General features: G+C 42.2%; 1 protein-coding gene across 1 annotated transcript in view; it reads right to left on the bottom strand.

Annotated features, from left to right (window-relative positions):
- CHRM2 (cholinergic receptor muscarinic 2) overlaps positions 1-21,340 on the bottom strand; it is an 89,180-nt gene that overhangs the window by 67,005 nt on the left and 835 nt on the right. The gene's annotated exons all lie outside the window — the stretch shown is intronic.

The following is a 21,340-nucleotide window of genomic DNA, read 5'->3' as shown; positions in this document are numbered from 1 at the left end:
GATTTTCTCTTACTACTGAAGCTCACAAGAAATATGGTATTTTTGGAACAGGCTGCTGTGCATATCAGAGGTAACTGGATAGAACAGCTCAGTAAAGTACACAAAATCAGGAAAAAATTTTGAATTCAACTCAAGTCAGTGTGCACCAACATAAAAACCAGAGCAGATATTAATTATTTCTGCTATTTCATGTTAATTCTTTGAAGAACTGTACTGCACAGAATTAGTTAAGTGATACCAAGAAATACTTTGCATCTTGTCAGAAAGCAAAGGTAGTAATTGACAGTAAGCATCCTCATGGTAATACCCTGGAAAAAGAGACTCTTTAAAGATATTTTAATTTTCCCTGCTTTTTTGGGGCTTTTAGCTATCCCAGGCTTTAAGTAATTTTCCAGACTTCTTGCTTTAACAAAAGTAGAACAATGTGTCATATAGAAGTGATATTTACCAGCTGTCAGATAATTTCCCAGCATAACTCAAAGCTGTTCTCCACGGCAGAAGGCTTCCTGTAATTCTACATGGTTTTTCATATCGCCCACAAACTCCAGTTATCTTGTGAAATATTTTCCTTCAACAACCAATAGACTGAACTACTTCCTAAACAGTTTCAGGGTAAAGTGTAAGACCTGCTCCCACTGCTCCTGGATAAATGGATGCCAGCTGCAAGCAGCCACAGATGACAAAGAGATTTTTGTTCAAACATTAGCATTAACAAGGAAAATTCTCCTTCTGAAGAATGCTACTGAGTTGGAACAGCAAGCAGATTTCCAATTAAGTTTTTTACTTCTTCTAAGCCTTTCAGGAGCTTTATCAGTAACACTTCAAGAAAATCCACACAGACATGTAGAACGAAAATAAGAAGAGAATAATAATATTAGTAATAGGGAGAAAGAAAAGATAATAAGATGGTTTATTTCTGCATTTTTTTCATTTATTTTGTTTATAAATCTGCATATAAATTATCTTCTAGTGTAGAAAAAAATGAAAATTACAATTGTTAAAAAGAACAGAACTGCCTTCTTTTTTTTGTTTCCAGAGTAGCTTGGGCTTTGCGAATAATTTCTCTTCCATCTTTACAGCTGAAAGATGCTTCTTTTCATCTCAGGGGACTGTGACAAAAACCACCCTCTGCCAGCTCTGCTGAGGCACATTCTGAGCAGTCAGGTCATTGAGCTGAGCAGGCTAACACAGAGATGCTCAGAGAGGCAGCATCAGGTGTGTGTTTTACAGCCAGGCAGTCTGGAAACACCCTGGGCTCCAAGCTAAGGTAACCTGGCACGAATGAAGCAGGCACATGTATGCTCATTTCTGCTCCAGGCACAGGCTGCCCTTCAGGGCTCATTACTGAGTGCCTACTCTAGGAGGCCTTTGAAGTCTCTCTGGCCTGCAATTGCCAGTCTCTCTTAATTTAGTGTTCCTTACATTATTGCATTTGTGGGCTCTGCTGGCAGTTAACAGTGCAGGTGTGAGGGTGCTGGGAGCAGGCAGACAAAGGCTGCTGTCTGCTCTTTATCTCTTGCCTCTGAAATAATTGCTGTTACTGGCAGCATGAAGGAGATACTGCTTTTACCCTCTTATCCTGCTGTTTTTACAAGGAATACACATGCAAGGGCTCTGACAGTAGCTGCCACAGCAGCACTGTGGAGGTGAGAAATACCTTAGGTCTGAGGCTGGACTCTCTCAGCCAGCATCTACCTGTGGATGTGATGGAAGGCCACAGTAAAATGCACTGAGCTGGTGCAGCTTTGCTGGCAAGCAAGTTTTAAATTATCCTGGGATAGTTTAATGTTGTCACCCCACCCTGTGTGACAGGAGCTGGAGAACCAAACCCCTCCGTGCTGGTAGAAAAAAAGGAGAGGCAGAAAATGGAAATGAAGTTTGTACTGTACTTTCAAGAGAATGCATTAAAAGTAATGTAAAAATCGAGCTTCACATTTGTGAACCAAATTCCAGCTACTTTACTTGGTTTTAGGGGTCCCTCTGTGACACTCAGAGCCTGCAAAGGATCGGAGGATAGGATTGTGCCATCTAACTTACTCTGCAAAAATCTCCACAGGTGAACATATAAGGAATAAGATATCAGGTAGGGAGGTGGAAAAGAGAAAGCAGAGGGAGGAGAAAAGTGGGGAAATCCTTATGTATGAGTATAAAACAAGCTCCTGAAACATGGAAAGAAAGAATGGAAAAAGATCATACACCAGAAACATAACAGAAAATAACCCCCAAAAAAAACCAAATCAAACCAAAACAAAAAAATGGACAAAACCCACCAGAAAATAAAAAAAAACCCAAATGAGTGAATTAGGTAACAAAATCAAGCTCCTTCTGAACTCCAACCAGAAATGCAATCTAGTTTAAAAAACCCAAACGGGTAAGGAGGAAGGCAGCTGGAGAAGAAATGACTGACAGCTGAACAGAGTTTAAGAGACAAACAGGAGTCTGGCTTAAAGCAGTGGGATGTATTCATCCCTAATCTATTTATCTAAAACAACTATCTTCATTTGCTAACACTGTTCATTTCTCAGCCAACTGATCTGTCTGTGTTTTCCTGCAAAGGTACAGTGGTTACCTCAAGTTGTCTTCTAAATCCATTTCTTCATCTTTAAATTATGTTCTCCATGGGACAGATATTGGGAAGTATTGTGATGTTTTTATTTATTTTTCTGTACATTTTCCATGCAATAAAGACAAGACACACATTAGAGCTCACTTTAGCTCAGAACAGAGAGGCAAAATAAATTAGTTTGGAATCATGTTTTAAAAATTGTGTAAGCTAGATAATTTTACTGAGGTAGATTTTTTTTATATATCTAGACAAAACAGTATTTCCTCAGAATTATTCCCTCCAGCCCTGTGGTCTCTCCTGTCCATGAATTGTCCATGCTCCTCCAAATCTTCCTGTGGTAAAAGAAATGAACCAGATGACAATTTGAAGAAATTGCCTGCTATTCAAAACCCTGCCACAGTCAAGCAGTGGCAAACAACTGTGATCATATTTCATCCTAAACAAGCATTGATGTTTTGTGGTGATTTTGGTAGAAGACAAGAAAATATCAAACAAGGGTTACTTTCAATCTCATACCTGCCTACTTTGCCCAAATACATGAAGAGCCCACAGCAGGCACAAAAAAAAAGTATTTCTGTTCAAAGTAGCAAATGAAGTCTGTCCTAAGAAATTCTCTTAGTGGCCCAGTCACAAAAAAGAAAAACAAAACCAAACCAATCAACCAACAACAAAAAAAAAAAACATTCCAAATTTAAATGGATCCAACCTGATCAAATACATATTTTACTCTCCTGTAGGAAAATAACAATTTTTTAGGTCACAAACTTATCATGGGCTATATCATTGTAGTAAAAAGTATATTTTTATAAAATTATCATTATCTCTTAAGGCTTAGATCATCTCATTCTCCTTTTGTCCACTAAATAGAATTGTCATTGCATTTGGTTTCTTCACATACACCTTGCACACTGCTGAGCTGGTACTTTGTTCCCTCAAAACAATAAGGAAAAGCAAAGTTCAGCAAGGTTTTTAAAACTTTGTTTTAAAATGAAAGAAATTAAAGTCAAAGAGCTTCAACAAGCTGTTGGAACCTGAGAAAATAGATTTGCATTTGTTTTGCATTTCTAATGAAGCAATTAGTAGTTTTTGTTGTTTTGATTCTTTTTAATCTAGACAGATGTTTTCCACTAGAATTTTTAGCTAATATGAAATTAAATATTTTACTAAGGAAACTTCTTTAACAAATTTATTAAAGCAATAACTTTCTTGAGCTTCTGTAATTTTTGGCAGTTATTGCTTTTTAATACAAATAAATGACAGGGACTGGCAGTTGGAGCTGTTCTCTTTTTTTATCTTCCTCTCATGATAGGTCTTTTCTTGTTCTTAAGCAGAGGAAATTTCTGAATCTGAAAAGAAATAAACCCCCTCTGCTCTAAAATACTGTTTTTCATTAGAGAGAGCAATAATTCTATAATATATATACTAGTAAGGAAGTTTAATACATAAAGAGATACTATAAAGACTGAAAATTAAATAGTAAGACTGTTTAAAAAATAAGAAGACTCAGTCAGAAATGGAAAGCTCTTTGCAAATATGGTGTCAGCTCTGAATCTTAAAAATTAATTAAGGAGTGTAAAGAGAAAGGGTGAAAAAAATCACTAAAATAGTAATACTTCATTCCAAGTCTGGACATTCAGTAGAGATAAGCTGAAATCTTACTCTTCAATTCCACTTAGACACTGAAAATACATCTCTGGTGAGAAAGAGTTCATGAAACAAACCTGATGGTTTTTTTGTTCCCATTATTGCAACAAGTCTTCAACTTCACCTGGTCCATTCAGAACAATTACCCAGCCAATGGCACATTAACCTAAAGCAGCACTGGGACACTTCATTAAAGTACCAAAATCAGATCATTTTGGTGTCAAACAACTTATTGTAAAAAACGGAGAGAACATTTTGTCTTCCAAGTCCGGCTGTGTGTTAAAAACCTGGCTGATGGGACTGGGGCACAAAACTTCAGCAGTGAAGTGCAGTGCCACTGCATAACCACAAACCCAGCCAGACTGCTCACTGCCAGCTCTCACAGTGAGCCAAGACTGAATACCAGCAGATTTCCTCCTGCTGGGAAGGTACACTGACAGCCTGCATGTCTCACAAGTCCTGTGCCGTGTCAGTAGCAGCCTTCCCACGCAGATTTGCAATACACAGGTGGGAAATCAGAGCTGGATCTCTCCCTCACTGCTTGGAGACAATGAGAGCTCCTCATTCCCAGTTCAGGACTCAGATCCTGCAGTTCTGGCTCAAACAAATGCCTGTTACTCAACCAATCTCCTAACTTCTTCTGAGGGACCACTTGTGAGGGTGACAGCGTCCAAAGTGCCAGCAGGAGAAGAACACCCACTCAGCCTCAGGCTAAGGACACAGAGGCTGCTTTAGGGATGGCAGCTACTCAAAAATTACAACCCCAAAGCACTTTGCTGTTTGCAGAGCAAGGGGAGAATAAGCCAGCCCATGAATTTGTGAGCAATACTGCAAATGTTACTCAAGTTCCCTCCAAACACAACTTCTGTAAAAGAAACCTGGGCATACTGTGCTGGCTGTGTAAATAGGAGGTCTAACAATTATAGGTGCTGCTAACAAAAAGGCCAGTCATTGTTTTACATGTAAATCTTAAAATAAAAATAAATTCTTTATTCTAAAGAGATGATTTCCACCCACCACTCCCCCACCCTCCACCAGAAAAGTCAGTATGGAGATCTGCTTTCAACAAAAAAACACCTAGCAAAGAAAGATCCATGGTTCAGGCAGAAACCATCTTTACTTCTTTCTGCTCCAGGTATTTTTTTCTCTGTTCTCTTGAAATCTGAAACTCCCAATGACATGCTGTTGAAACCCTTAGGTTTCAACCTGGTGTTACAGAATTGCTGGGAATAAGATTTTATTTTATTTTTGATGGTTAATTGGTTGTTTTTGTTTTGTTGTATTAACTGGTAAGTAAATTAATGAAAGAAAGCTTTAAAAATTGAATATTGCAGTATTTTGACCACTTGTATGATTAATGTCCAGACCTGACTAAGGAAGCAGTTTATATTGAGTGCAGAGTGTGGAAGACCCGTCACAGTTTATCCTGAATTTTGATCTGCCTGAGTTTTTTCCCTCTCAGCCCCACTGCAGCATGGACCTGTAAGAGCCCCTCTGTAATTCTCAACCTCTCTGCCGCTGCTTTACAATAAAGATACAAAAAGTATAAAATCAGATTTTACTTGAAGAACGTGACAGCAAGTTAATATTAAATGTGAGCAGGGCAAGGAGATTTATAAAGTGGATAGCTGGCATGTATTTCAGATCAAGATCTTCACCAGTCAGGAGCTGGAAAATAAAAACAGTTTGTGACAGGCAATAAGCTGTAGTGCTGGTAGCACGGCCCTTGTAATGAAGCTGCAATCACTCTTCTGATCTCCTGCCGTCTTGTTTCACTCTTTTCCTTCTTCAGGAACTGGCACTTCCAATCTGTTATAATTCTCTTGATTCTAGGCTTTGGTTTATACTGCTCTGGCTATTGTACCTCCTGTCAGAGGAAGGAGGAGTTAAGCCTTCGAGGTGGAAAGAGAGGCAGCAGTGACACGAGGGTGAGTAAGAACAGAGAATAATACCAGCGATTAGACAATGCTGGTGGGTGACGTATGAGCCTGCCTAGCTCTGTAATTATGCATAATATTTTTTCTTCAGTCTTGGCTGATGTGAACAAATACAATGTACCACCCCCCAACACCCTGGGTTAAAAAATAAAAGAAAAAGAAAGTAAGCTCCATGTAAAATTATAGTCCAATAACAAGAGCATGGTACTGAACTCAGGGTTAGGACATCTGGGTTCTGGCCCCTTGGCATCAGCATGAGACTAGACAGAACACATTTATTCTTCCTGCTGCCTTTGTTTACTCTGATGCATTGAAATAGATTTCTAGAAGCTCTGCTTTGCTAACAAAGTGCAACAAATGAAGAACAGGCTCTTTAGAAGTGACGTCTCAAATAGAATTTATCTAACCCTGCCAGTTATCACACTTGTCTGTCTATTTACAGGTCCCTGGGGCCCTGTGAGGCTCCCATGCTCTCTTTGGTCATTCTTTTATGGCTCTGAGACATTCTTGAAACGTTAGAACCTCCATGGAGGCAGACACCACTGATGCCCCTGTTCAAGGGTACAGCAATCACAAGCTGACATATAAGAATATATATATATATTTATATATATAAAAATATTATGTACTAAATAAATAATATAATAAAATAATATAATCATTATTTATATTTAATTCTTTGAAAATCATGTGCTGTCCTCAATAATCAGCAGCTTTTACTAAGTGGAAATATAACTCTCTGAACTCAGTAATCAATGTAAAACCAGGCACATAAGGTCTGATACCACTAGTAATTTTAATCATACTTGAGAGTGATGTCTATTTCCACATATTGACCAATACTTCTTAAAAATCCATTACATTTCTTAGTTCAGCAAATGTCTATATTCTGCTGCCTAACAGTAGGGAAATCACTGAGTAAAATATACCTTGCAAACACTTTCAAATGTGCTGCCCTGTATTTTCAGCATGTATGAACAGGTTCTACGTGTAAAAGAGGAGATGCTAACAAATGTGGGTGAAAAAGCTAATGAAAGATTTTGCAGTCTTTGCTCAGACTAGATACTATTTCATTCCTTTAGTATTTTGTGCCAGATCCAGGGGTTATCACTCACAGTATGGAGCAGCTGACGTGACAAACATTTCTGGGGTGTTTGTTCACTAGTGAAATACTTCCCAAAGTGAATAAAAGAGCAGTTGCCTCAATCCTAAAGTGATCTGAACTGACAGCAGGTAGTATAAAAAAAGGCAGTGCTAAAGCAGCAGAAATGTCACAAGACAGGAATCCCTTTGCTTGCAAGTTTTTGTGAAGTTTTCGAGAAAGTTTTCAAGATGGAGCAGCCAATGCTGAAGTGAAGGAGACCCTGAGACAGAAATGAAATCTTCAGAGAAGCCAAGTCTATCTTAAGTTCACAGATTTTACCTTGGGACACAGAATGCCAACCAGGATTACACTTTTGGAGTGGACTGAGCTCTGCCACTTCCAGGATGGAGGAGATGCAGCACAGTTTTGCCGTGTGGGGGAGCAGTCCTGGTGTACTCAGGCAAAACGTGCCCAAAACGAGCTTCTCCTAATACCCACAGTATACACCTGCAGTTTAATACCTCTTGTCCTTAAACAGACAGGTGGATGATGCTAAATAATGCTAAACCATAACATATCAGTTATGGTTTAACATATCAATTCACAGGTATTGAACCAAAAGATCCTCCTGCAAGATGTGATCAAGTAGAGGCTGAGGTATGGAGTCAGCCACCAGTGATTTGCAATAATTATATGATATGGGGAAAGGAGCAATAAAAACAGCCCCTGCTGAACAGCCCATGCCTTTGGTTTTGTCTTTTCTCCAAGATATTTCTGGTTTGCCATCTCTTCTTTCAGCTGTGCTGCTCTTGAGCCCTTGTTAGAGCAAAAGGGAACAGCTGTTGTCCAGCCTGCCTAGAGCACCTTCAGCTTCTGCCTATAGAGATCAGGTCATTAATTTAGAGGTGGGAAGCTGGTTCACGTGTGTTGAGTGAGCAGTCACACACAAAAAGTACCAAGTTCTCAATACTGAATGTGAAAAGCTTAAAAGAATCTCTTGGCCTTGACATAATAATCAAAGCTATTAATCAGACTGTGAAGCTTAGCCAGCACACTTGCAGATGTACAATTTAAAATATAGGGGGGAAATATCCAGTGGACAAATTAATGACAATTAACAGATTGTTCAGCATAGGTCATTTTATTTTCAGTGATCTGAAAGCAAAAGGAAGTGTCAGCTGTCTGATGAGACCAGTGACTGATGAGACCCAGGACTGAGGGAATGTTCTCAGAAAAGCCCATCTTCACACAACCCTGTTTGAGGCTATTTGGGAAGACCAAATTTTTCTCACAAGCCTAACAACATTTTGTGTCCTGCCCTCTCTTCCTTAGGCTGAGGGCAGAGGTAACAGCCAGACAGGCCCACAGAAGGCACAGACTGCAAACTGCTCAGAACAGCGACGTGCTCCTGCAGTGAATGTGCAAAACCAGGAAAATCAGCAGCTCTGTGTGCGAATGGGGCTGGATAGGTGATCATAACTCATTGACTCAAAGGCTCAAATAGCAGATGAAGTAATTTTGTGACTGACGAGGCTGTGTCTTTGAAAAGAATGGTGAGAAGTGCATGGTGGAAGGAAGAGGAGTATGGAGGGTGGAAGAGTAAAAAGGAAACTGAGCAGAAGAGTTCTGTGTTTTCAATCTGCTGGATGTAGACCAAAGAAAGAAAGTTTCATCCCTCTTCCCCTATCCAAAACAGAGCACTGCTTTCCACATAATAATAAATCTTTAACTTGTTTTTGTAAAAATGTTGCTCTCTTCAGTTAGATGTTTAATTAGAGTAACAATAAATTATTAAAAAAATAAATAAATGTGGGACAGCTTTGGCAAAATCTATCCTTTTAAAAAACATCAAGGAAAGAAGTATTTGATTTTCAGATTATTTCCCCAATTAATCCTTTCATTCCTCACTGTGTGAAAGATAGCATAATCATCTATGTATAAATAGATAAGAGCAACTGCCTGTACTCTGTTGTGTATGGAGGGCTTTTTTCAGAATTTTTTTTTCTTTTGTCCTTGAGGGACTATAGGTAGTCATTTCAGCAAGCAGCAAGAGAAAAAAAAAAATATATAGGTATTGTACCAAATCCCAGGTATTCCTGAGCTGAGGGAGCTGCTTCAGCTCCTGCACCATTCAGTGCCCAGGACTGCACCTAGCTGGGATGATGTGTACATAATTTCCCATAGGATCACAAATAGCTCTATCATTGTTTGGTTAATTTGCTTGAGAATGCTTATCTAAGCAAAGATCAGCTCTCCTTTTCCTCACTGTGTGATTGAATTCGGAGTTGAAGGAATGGTGGGAGATCAGAAAACACGCAGCCCTTCTCCCCTCTCTCTAGTGGGATGTAGCCACCACTTGAAAGCACAGACAGTGATGTTCTCACTTTCCAGCTGATCGATTCCCCCCTAAAAAGAACTGACATCACAGCAGCAGCAGCACTGAGGGGGAGCTGGAAACACACTTTGGCTCCTACCAGAACAAAGCAGTGCATCTGACCTCTCCAAGGTGCTGTCTTCTTCTAGCACCTCTCCTCCTGCTTTCATGCCTGTCTCATAAACACCCATGGAGCCCCAGCTTGTCAAGCCCTGGTGGCAGAGGAAACATGCTGCCAGCTGACAGGCCTGGGTTAGGCTCCTTCTGAGGCTGCACTGTAAGCACCCAGAGAGCTTGGCTGCAGAGCAGCAAGAGGTCTGGCACTCAGCACACAAGCTAATCCTCTCCCATCATGGCAGGGAGCACAGCCTGTTAAATCCCTGTGTCTGTACTCACTCGGTGAGCCTGTGTGTGTGCCCTTTCAGCATCCAGGGTGCTGTGGAGTCAGGGTGGGCTGTGCACAGCCTGCATGCAGCCCCACATCCCACCTGTGCCTAGCACCGCAGCAGAGGAGTGGGTTAAAGGAGACTGGGGGAGAGAGTTGGCATGGTGACCACAGAAGGCTTCTAGGTGGCCTGTATAATAACTATTCATTACAGAAGAAAGAGTGATAATTACTCCTTAACTCTGCACTGCAGGAACTGGCTTCATGGCAGAGAACAAGAGGTTGAAGAGATGAGGGTGTTTGTCAGCAAAAAAATGTTGGTGTGATCCCTAACAATGAGATCTAAGTACACCTTCAAAATGAAGAAATGATTCCTCTTTATTTATTATCATCTCTTCTCTGTCTGTGTTCAGCTGCAAAAAAACTTCTTCCTTTCTGGTTGTTGTGCTTTTAATTTAGTTCCTTCATTTAAGAAGCAATAGTGTGCAATGGATAAAAAGTTGATCTGGAGCTATTCTTGAGAAATAAACAAATTATGAAAGGAAAAAAAAAAAGAAAAAGTGAGAGCTCTCCTGAGCTTTTCTCCTTGTTCTTTTTGTTGTATTGCATTAACACCACTGCCAGAGGGTTAGGAAATACGTTTAAGCAGAGCTTCCTCATGCCTTGAAGGAAAGGGCTGAAGACTTTTTTGTTTGCTCCATCTACTCAAACTGGAATAAAAGTTAAATTGAGAGCTCTTCACCTGCTAAGATGTGCAATCACAAGTCTCCGAGCCTCCCAGCTGACTCAAACTGAACATAGCATCCAAAGAATATCAGAAAATGCAGAGGATGCATTTTTCCTTTGCTGTTGTGCTGTAGGCATTTGTTATGCTGTCATGCTCAGCACAAAATCAAGGCACCTTCAGAAGGTCCTGTCTACTGACCTGCACTGAGGAAACTTGATGTTTCAACTCTTAAACATGGGGAAAAGAAAGGTGTAGGGAGAGCCAGGGGCTCATTCTCATTCAAGTCATAGCATCACAGAATTTGCTGATTGCCAGAAGATCCCCTTTGAGAGAGAATGACCAGCCTGCCTGTGTGCCAGGAAAAGGTGATTCAGTCAGTCTTCAGTGGGACTGAGTCTTTAGAAACTGCACCTTTTGTCCACAGCAGCCAGATCCAATGACTCTCCTGGAAGAGCAGCACATTTGATTTCTAGGCTGCCACTATATCACCTTGTCACATCTCCCCAAACTGGGTAAATATGCTGTCACTGGTTTGTGGGGCTAAGTGCTTTCTCTCTGCAGCTTTGTACCTGCCTTTCCCTCAGGGCAACTTCCCAAAATGTCTTACAGTAGCTTTAGTTTTAGTAAGAACTTAGCCAAGAAGGACAAAAAAATTCTGCTGAGCAGAAAAAGTAAAGCAGGCTGAGCATTGTCCAAAGAAGAGGGCTCACCTGGTGACTCTGAGTGCAAAAGCAACTCTCCCTAAGGCAGCTCTCCCACTTTCCTCTCTCAGAAGTGTGGCAGGCAAAGGGAACAGGCAAAGGGAGCAGGCAAAGGGAGCAGGCAAAGGGAGCAGGCAAAGGGAGCAGGCAAAGGGAGCAGGCAAAGGGAGCAGGCACACAGTGGTAGCACCCGAGCATAAACCGGGATACCATGTACCTGTGCCAGTGACACCAGGGGCCAGTGGAGAGGCTCCTACTCTCCAAAGGCCCATGTTATTAAGTAATTTGTACATGGAATAAAAAGTAGCTGAATACTGGGAAGATAATATATCCTGCATTTCTTTCTATGGATGCCCAAATTTAGGTAAGTTTAAGGGTAACTTAGTGCTGACTGCTCAAAAAATGCTGCCAAACAATTTAAAATCTAAACAGGAAGAGCAGACAAAGCTTGTGAGAATTAAAATGTTATTTTATACTATTTCCATGTTAGAAGCTGAGGAGGTAACTGAGTTTGTCCAAGGCCCTGTCAGCAACCTGTGGTGAAACCAGGAATTCAGCCTTTGTCACTACTTTCTGAAAGTACTAACAAGACAATTACTGATCTTTTTAGCTATGTGTCATTTCCACACCCCACTTTGATTTTTAAGAGGAATTAAAGACAATAATGTGGAATATTAATTGTCAAATATGTCATTCAGAAAGGATGGCAGTGCTTGACTTATCTGGGCTTTTTTAAACCTGATATTTTACCTACCTCTGTGTTTCAAAGTAGGAGATAAACAGTGTCACTCTTGGCTAAAGAAAGGGAGAGAGATAGTTACAGGCTTTCTTCAGACAAAACATAACAAATGCTTTTGTTCATATTCTTTCTTTTTTCTTTCCTTACTTTTTTTTTTTTCTAATTGTATATTTTTGGGTTTTTTCCCCTTTACTGAACCACATAGCAAAAGAATTAATAACAGTAGGACATTCCTTGCAGGAAACTGCTTCTGATGTCGAAACCTTTCAGAAAAAATCCCTACATTTACTCCCAGTGGATCAGATTGTGAAAATGACTAGCAGACATCAAACAGACATTTTAAATGAGAATTTAACAGTGATCCCTTCATGTATTCTTTCCTTCTAGTGGCAGTAAAGTGTGCAGGCTATCACAAATGTCCAAAGCAGTAGGGTAACTTATTTTACCTTCCTTCTTCCCTGCTTTTCCTCATATTTAAGAGCCTTCTGTGTCTGGCTAAAGGAAGAAGCTTCACAACCAAGATTCCCTGTTTAAATTGTCACTGCTGGGGCTCAAGGTCATTCTGAGAAGGCATGACATTGCCAGGTTAAATATAGAGCTTTGGTGATGGCCTCTCCTCTCATGTCACTCGTGCTCTGACAGCTTCCATCAGCTGAATACACACTGCTGGAAAAGTGAAATTAGTGTGGGTTAAGGATGCCAGTAATGGATCAGGGCATCAGTTTAAGTTTAGCTTAATCATGGAAAAGCAACAGCAGAGGAAACATCTCTTCTCACCAAGATCCAGAGCAGCTGCAGCTTCAGTATTTTTTTGTCTGAGGGATACTAAACATTTTATCTTACCCTCCTTTTCTGAACAGAGACTTTCTCAGTAAGCATCTCCAAAATGCTCAATTTTCCAACACCCTAGTGTGAAGAAAAACCCTGTGGATGGAGTCTGTTCTTTTTTTCATTTGGCAGCACCACAGGTGAACCTCACTATCTGACAATCTGCAGGAAGCAAATCCCAAGAGCACTGTCATGGGACCAGGAAGAATTATTGTCCCTGCCTCAGGATGCCAAGCCAAAGCCTACCCAAGGTAACAAGAGTTGGTCTCTGACCTCAGCAGACTTTGTGTCAGGCCATAAGAATGTGTCAAAAATCAGGTAGCAGGTTGATGGCATGGTCAGGAGCTTATCTGTGATCAACTTGGTCTCAGTCCAGTGTGCTAAGTGAAAAAATATCCTCTCCAATTCAAGCCTGATGCTTGCACAAAGCACCAGCACCCTTAGTCCAGGAAATGTCTGGGATACTCAATGGGTTATTACAGAGAGATCAAAGAGATATGAAAGTCTATGAAATGGTAAGTGTTGGTGAGTTCACCCACCTGTGTGTTGGAAAGTCAGCTGCTACAAGCAGGTTAAAAAACCACATCAATTCCTAAGTAATTTCTAGAATATGTGGAGAACATAAGAGTAGGTGCTCTTAACCAAATAGCTGAAGATGTGATACAGACAAAACACTGAAAAATAATAAACTTATTACTACGTTAAGAACTTGAGACAAACTGATTATAATTAGTGAACTGCTTAAAAAGTACTGAAGGCAGAAATAAAATAAATTAAATGACAAAACAAAACAAATGCCAAAGAACAAAAGAGAAAGAAAGTAAAATCCATGGATTCAAAACTACAGGTGTTTCAACAGACAGTTTCTGATTCAGTGAAGCCATGTGGAAAGCAAACTGGAAGGCAAGACAGGAAAAAAGTTGTGAAATGTTAAAATCCAAGAAGTTGTTTGAACCAAGCCACCAGGTTTGAGGAAATGACACTTGGTCTCTGGTGAAGCCCATGGCTAAGGGAGGGAGTTAAAATAAAACACAGACAAAATGTCATTGGTAAGTGAAGAGGGCCAAGGATGCACAAACTGACAGGAGCTTGTGGGGCGGTGTACAGAGGGGGAACTGCAGGACATCTCTCAAAGGTCTTAAAATCACTCAGGGTAGGAGGAAACCAGCGGGATCTGCTGCACATCAAGGGGCTATTAGGAATAATTAATGAGGAAAAGGACTTTGCAGATGTTCTGAATTATATTTTTGGCTAAATCTTCTCTGCAAAGGATGATGTGCCGATATCCACGTTAGACCTATTTTTTTCAAGACAAGAAAGCACGTGAGCTGTCAGAATGTGAAACACTGAAAGGGGAAACACTGGAACAAACTGATAAACTAACCAGCAGCATATCAAAAGGACTCATGGTTATATATGCAAGGGTTTGGAAAGCATTTGAAATTGAAGTGTCTGTGCTGATAGCAAAAATAGGCAGGTTGTCGCTGAAGTCAGATACTCTGCAGAGGGACAGGAGGGTAGCAACAAGCATTCCTATCTTTAGGACAAGTACAGGATTAATCTCAGGTATTATACACCAAAAAGCCTTGTTTCTCTTCCACCTTAATTGATTGAAACTAACAAAAACTAGATTTACATATAGGAGGGGATAAAAAAGAATCATAGCTTACTTAAAAAAAATGTTGTCTGTCATACATTCTTTGAAGCATCAAGCTAAAAGACCAGGAAAAACAACCTGTCAAGTCTACATATATAGGTATTTATACATTGTATTAAATTATTTGACAAATTTAAGTTGTGATAGAATAGGTAGATTATTATTACAAGCTGGAACACGGTTAAGAAAGAGAAAACAGAAGCTAAACATAAATGATCCTTTTTCACAGTGCAAGATTAACAGCTGGGTTGTCCAAGGACTTAGAGCTTCTTTGCTGAAAATATTGCTCTTAGAAAAAGAGAATTAGGATTGAAGTACCTCATAGTATGTTAATTAAGTTGGGAGAAGCTAACATTTGGATCCTCAATGGAAATTAACATTGGCTGAGGCAGAACAATCAGAGGTGGAGTGAAATATTTGGTAGCCTTTCTCTATTCTAAGCCACCTGTGGCCACTCATTATGACATTACAGTGAACAACTCTATTCTTCTCTATTACAGCAGTGGTCAGAAATAAGAAAAAAGCCCAAACCAAACAGAAAAACCAAAACTTTCATTAGCATGGGAAGAGTAAGAGGTGCTAAAATGTAAATTATTTTGTTGTCCTTTTCTTCTGTCATGCTGGAGTAAATGAATGGCACTTTTACAATGAACTGGCTGTTCCAGTTGGTCTTTTCCTGTCACATAACAGAGAGGTATCAATAATGCTGAAAGACAACTAATTTAAATAGATCAAAGGTTGTCTGAAATCTGATTTTCCACAGAAAATATTTAACCTGCTGAATTCCCTGCTACATGCAATCACTAAGGTACTGAACTTACTGGGAGGAAAAACAGCATTAGTTTCTTCTCTGACCAGTGAGTACATCTGCAGCTTTTCTGAAACCACTAGAGGTTTCCATCTGGGGAGGGAGGTGAGTAGATCTTTTTGTCATTTGGAAAAGATCTCTGGGTGGTGAGCAAACCCAAGATGAAAACCTTTTACCCGAGGGCAGTGCAGATATCTAGGGCAGCACTCACTACACCTGTCTTTTTGGTAACCAACATTGATAGAAACACTCTACAGGATGAGACAAAACACCTGTCTGATCCAATGCTGTAATCATTATGTTCTAATGCTCTGTAAGTGGATGACTGATGCCTTTTTGAATAGGAAAATAATGAGCAATGAGAACAAATAACACAAATTCTGTTAATAATTCATGCTAACATTCATGAAACTTTTGAAATGTGTGAATATTTTCATGAATAAATCATTGGTCACTGGCTCACTTTAAAAGATTTCAGAAATAATAGAGGAATAAGTTTGTTGCCATTACTCATGAACAAAGTTATGAATAATTTTCAATATATGACTGCTCTTCTTTCTAATTGACTGAACATGAGATAGATGAGTTTAAAATAGACATTAGTAATTCATTGCAAAGCTGAGAGAAAATTTCTCAGGAATCTATGAAAATGCTATGATCTATATCAGAAAACAGATTTTTCCCTATATATAGGTTTTACTAATTTTTTTTCTCTCATGGTGGAATGGATTACAGAAGAGAAGGATCTAATCTTCATGCCTGAAGATCATCCTATCTGCACAGAAATAAAGAGATCTTTATATATTCAGGCTACCTGAAAATCCTGAGCCAGAGAAATCACTAAGCAAGAAAATTCTGTTAAATTACTAGGTTTATTTTATCACCTTGGTTTCCAACACTAATTTTGACAATGAATCAGAAGACAGACCTATGGAGATATTTTTGTCTCATTACACCTCTCTCAAAAAAACCCAAAAAAACCCAAAGAAAACCAAACACCAAACCAAAAAACACAAGCAACCAACAAAACTAAGAAAACCCACACATGCCCACAGTTTACTCAGAGCTTTTCTAAGAGCTTGAGGGAAACCCTGGGAAATGCTGATTTACAGAATTTCTCGCCTATTTATGTTGTGGCTGCTGACAGAGATCTTTATTGCCATCGCTGCGAGAGGTGCCCGTGCTATTCCCAATGCCCATTATCACACTGCATTTCCCTTTCAGCAGAGCCTGATGAAACAGAGCTGTTCCATGAACAGTTGTCAAAACACTGGCGTATTCTAATTACAACACTTACTATGTTTCTGTGAAAGTCAGATTCTGAGCTCAATTGCACCAGAATAAACCAGACGCAATTAAAATCACTGGAGGCACCCCTGATTTGGAAGAAGATAATTAAGATCAGAACCTAGCCCATGGAGTCTCAAGAAATACTGGAATGACGGGAATCAGAGAATCAGCTTATCAAATAGAAAACATGCAGAAGACTTTGAGCAAAGTAGCTGGCCCTAAATGTGTTCTCTTTCATTTAAACTGCATCATAATCTTAAAAACTGATACATGGAGCACGTGCACTGCTGAAACCCCATTGCATTTCTTAGTGGCATTGGCAAGCATTCTTTAGGAATGAGATCACTCACTTCACCCTATCCTGTCCTCTTGGGACTTCAGATTGTGTTACATGAGAGATATTCTTTTGTAGATGAGAGATTTTCTTTGTAGGACCTGCTGATATATAACCCTGTCTGTGGGGAATAGATGGTGTTAGACACAGGTAACAATACAGCTTATAAGGTAGGACAGGCAGCCCCACAGCCTGAAGCATTTTTACACAGCAGAAAGCTCAGGGTGCATGGGAAAAGGAGGCAGCCCTTTAATGCAACTTCAGGAGTGGTCTCAACTTTTAATGCTGCCCACTTCAATCAGGGAAGTGTAGGAAGGCGGTGGGATAAGCCAGCAAGGGATCCCTCCTCGATTTAATATGGAGAGCTAGGGAATGCAATCTGCTAGGCACAGGTGTTTGGCAGTCAGCTGGTGGGATGAGGACAAGCAAGTAGGGAATACAAAATACAAAACTGTATTTTTTGGGCAGTTCTGACACAGGAAAAGCCGTGGAGACCCTGGCAAAACTGGAAGCTGCCTTTGCCAAAATATGGAAACTGGAAAAGGTGGGTGGGTGGTGTGCATGGAGTCTCGCTTAGCTGCAGCAGTTCTCAGTGCTTGGTTCTTTCTACAGCCTGGTTCTTAGAGATGGGAATCTCTAAGATGGGTTTAACAGGGCTTGAAATGCTACCACACAATTTAATGCTACCATACGTTAAATACCAGCATACAATTTAAGCTTTTTAAGATTTAAGGCTACAAGCATTTGTGAAAAAGTTATCCCTGTCATTCATATGAGATGGATCTAAGCTCCTTCAGCTTTTCTTAGCTTGATTACTGTTGCCTATCCCATCCACCCACCTAAACAGCCAGTAGAAGGTCAGGGCAGCAGTTTCACAAGTGAGTAATCCTCTTCTGTGCCATCAAATCTCTCAGAATTAGCTGCGAGTTGCTTCAAGCTGCGAAGCTCAAAGCCAGAGAGATCCACAATTTCCAAAAAAACCGATCAGACATAGTCTGGGCCTCCCAGCTCCAATTTCTTCCCACTTTTTATTCCACAGCTTAACCCACCCAAGCGATAATCTCCGAGTGACCAAACCAGGATCAGTTGAATCAGCTGATTCAAGCTTTCAGCTTGGAAGAGGGAAGATCTGATTGGCAACAGACACTGGGAAGGATGGAAGAATGCCCTTTACTCATACCACTTGCTTCTCCCCCTCTGCAGTAGCTGGCTATGAAGCCTCCCATTCCTTGTGCCCGGGGATGCTCTTCCTCGCCTGCCTCTGGCACTAGAGGGCGCGGAGATCTGGGCTTCGGGCTGGAAATCCAACTCCCCGCGGCCCCCTGCTTCGCCTTAAACTGAACTCAACTTTCAAAGAGGTCTTGATTTCACAGAAAGGGAGTTGGCTTCATTATTACTGGCTTGTCTGAGTTCCCCATGCTGCATTGCTATGGAAACAGGACCAGAAAATACGTCTTTTGCATGTAGGTCATGATATTAGCGGAAAAGGGAAAGCCGGGTGAACGGGTGAGTGGGTTACAGAAGTGAAGTGGGACAGAGAAACCTCCTGGGATTATATTTACAACATTGAGGGATTTCATAGTAGGTGTCCTCAAAAGGCTTTTGAATGAGACACCAAACGGGCTGAAAGAGCCAAGCATTTTGAGTAGCTGTCACACACACACACACACACACACACACACACACAGGGATTCAGCCCAGAGGTGACAACCAAAGTGACAGTGGGCACTGGGCTGAACGTCTAGGAGGAAAAAAAGTAGTTTTGTTTATAGATTCAGTTTTTAACTGATGGCCTCAGTTTCCCCCTTTCAGTGTCTGGGTCTCCATCATGTATGGTGACAGAGCACAGCCAGACTGCTGCCCCTTCCATCTCGTCAGGATATTTGTGGTCACATGTGGTCCAGGTCTCCTGAGCTCTGCCCAGATGCAGGGTTACAACCATTCGGGTAGAGGACGCTACTCAAAATCCTGGGTTTGGATGGGAGAAAAGCAGGACCTCTCCTTCTTATAATTTTGACCTCCATCCAAAGCAAGCTGGGGACATCCTAAACCCCCCCTTCCCATATCCTGTGCCTTGTTCCCAAGGGGACTGCAATGCAGAAATCAGAGTGCTGAGGGAAGGAACAGAGAGGGCAGCTCAGTGGGGCACACGCTCAACAAACCAGTGAGATTACTGCACTTCTCACTCTCCTGGCGCAAAAGCAAACAGTCTGGGGGTCCTGCAGGGAGGGAAGTTCAACCAAACTTATACTCAAAAGATCCCAAAGGAGGGAGGAAGTGTATTCTGTGTAGCTTAGAGAGGTTTATAGATGAGTCACCAAGAGCGGCTGGTGTCATAAACCACACAATCAAAGCTGGTGTGTATTCAGACAGGGGCTGTGATTGCAAGTGATGCAATACCATAGAAGACAGCATGCATGCCTCTGCTCTCCTGTATTCACCTTCCTTATTGTTTTCTATAGTTTATGGATTTGGTATATCCCCCAAACAGCTGCAAGAACTGTCTGTCTGTCAGTTGGGCTGTCAGGCAGAGGTTAGACCTTTTTTTGTCCTTGCCTTTTTCCTTCTGCAAAGAGAATATCTTCCTTAAGGGACAAGGACAAGCCAGTGTGTGCCAACACACTAGTTGATACATCAAAATGGGAACAGATGTCACTCTGGCTAGATTTGCAGCAAGAATTTCCAGTTGGAAATAAAGCCACCTCCTTGCCCTGGAAGGAACTTTAAGAAATGAAAATAGTAGGAATAAACAATCTTGCAGGGCTGGGAAGAAGCATCCCTTGTTCTTCACCCAGCAAAGGGGTAAGGACTCACCCGTGGGCTAGTGGGGGTGAGTTGTGAGCCCCGAGAGCCTCCCCTCGGCTCTGGCAGTGGGCACAGCCATCCTCCAGGAGCGCCTGGCACCAGGGCCCTGCGGCTGGGCTGTCCCGCAGGGGGACGAGCAGAGCAGCTCCCAGCCTGCCTCCCCCATCACCCCCCTGCTGGGGCAGCCGCCAAGCACCGCACGGGGCAGACTGGTGGGAAGGCACAAAGCCAGGAGAAGTGCCCTAGCTGGAGGGATGGCCAGATCGCCTTTTGCCCGAGAAGAAGCAGAAAGCACTTTGTCCCTTCGGAGCCGCCGATACAGCTTCGCTGTGGGGCTGCACCCAGACCTCGACGCCCCAGGGCTGTTTCTGGGAGGCAATTTTTCATCCACAGATTGATCTGAGCTCCCTCCCAAAGTATCAGCTCGCTCCTTCTGGCCCTGAGCACCCCTCGGTGGCGGCACAGGCGAGAGGAAAGGGAGCCCGGAGGCACGGCCGGGACCGACACAGCCCTGCCGGGGTCTCAGCGGGACCGGGGCAGAGACCCGGAGCATCCCTTCCCGCAGCACCCTGCTGCCTGCTCCTGGGAGCGAGCCCCGGGGCAGGGATGGGGGCGAGGGGAGCCGGGAATGAGCCGGGGGAAGCCCAAGACCCTTCCCACCCCCGGCGGCGCCCCCAGCCCGAGCTCCCCTCCCCTGGGCAGGACGGGAGAGAGCGGGCAGCGGGAGCTGCTCCCGGGCACAGCAGCGATTCTGGGGACGAGGGACAGACCTGGCACGGCGACAACCCTCTCCCCGGCACCCCACATCGCTCCTGTCCCGCAGGGCAGGGATCCCCCCCGCCCCGTCCCTTCCTGCCCTCCCGACAGCGAGCGCACACCGCGGGCGGGCAGGCTCCGCTCCCCGCTCCCGGGGACATCTTGCGGGAGTCGTGGACAAACATGTCACAGAGGCATTTGGGAAGGGTAGCCCGGCAGATAAACCTGTGTCGGAATGTAGCATTTGTAATAAAACTCCCTGTGTATAGCTCTTGAAAAATGTGAAGGTTTCTCTATATCAGGCTATGTGTCGCTCCCGCTACACCACGCTGGGCTCGGTTCTGGGATTAATATCGCAACTGAAACTCGACAGAGAAGGGCTCTGTGCTGGGAACAATCGCTTTGCTAATCTCCTCTCGCTGCTATTCACCGGTGGCCCGCTCAGCTGTGACCCATTCAGCAAAAGTTTCCCTATGGTCTGTTCTGCTTCTTCTGCCAGGAAACAAAAGCTCGTTTCTTAGACATTATTTCCTTGGCGGGAGCTTTCCTATGACAGCAGGGGATGAAATCCTAGGTGCGGCGAAGAAGGGGCGGAGGGTAGAGGAAGCGAAAGAAAAGCCAAGAGAAAAAAAAAAAGAAAAAAAAAAAAAAAAAAAAAAAATGGAAAGAAAAATGAAAAAGAGGGAGAGAGAAAGAGAGAGAGAG

Source organism: Parus major, chromosome 1A (assembly GCF_001522545.3).
Source record: "Parus major isolate Abel chromosome 1A, Parus_major1.1, whole genome shotgun sequence".
In the NCBI taxonomy this organism is placed as follows: Eukaryota; Metazoa; Chordata; class Aves; order Passeriformes; family Paridae; genus Parus; species Parus major.
Note: the sequence above shows the minus strand (reverse complement) of the source record. Positions and strands in the feature narration are given on the sequence as shown.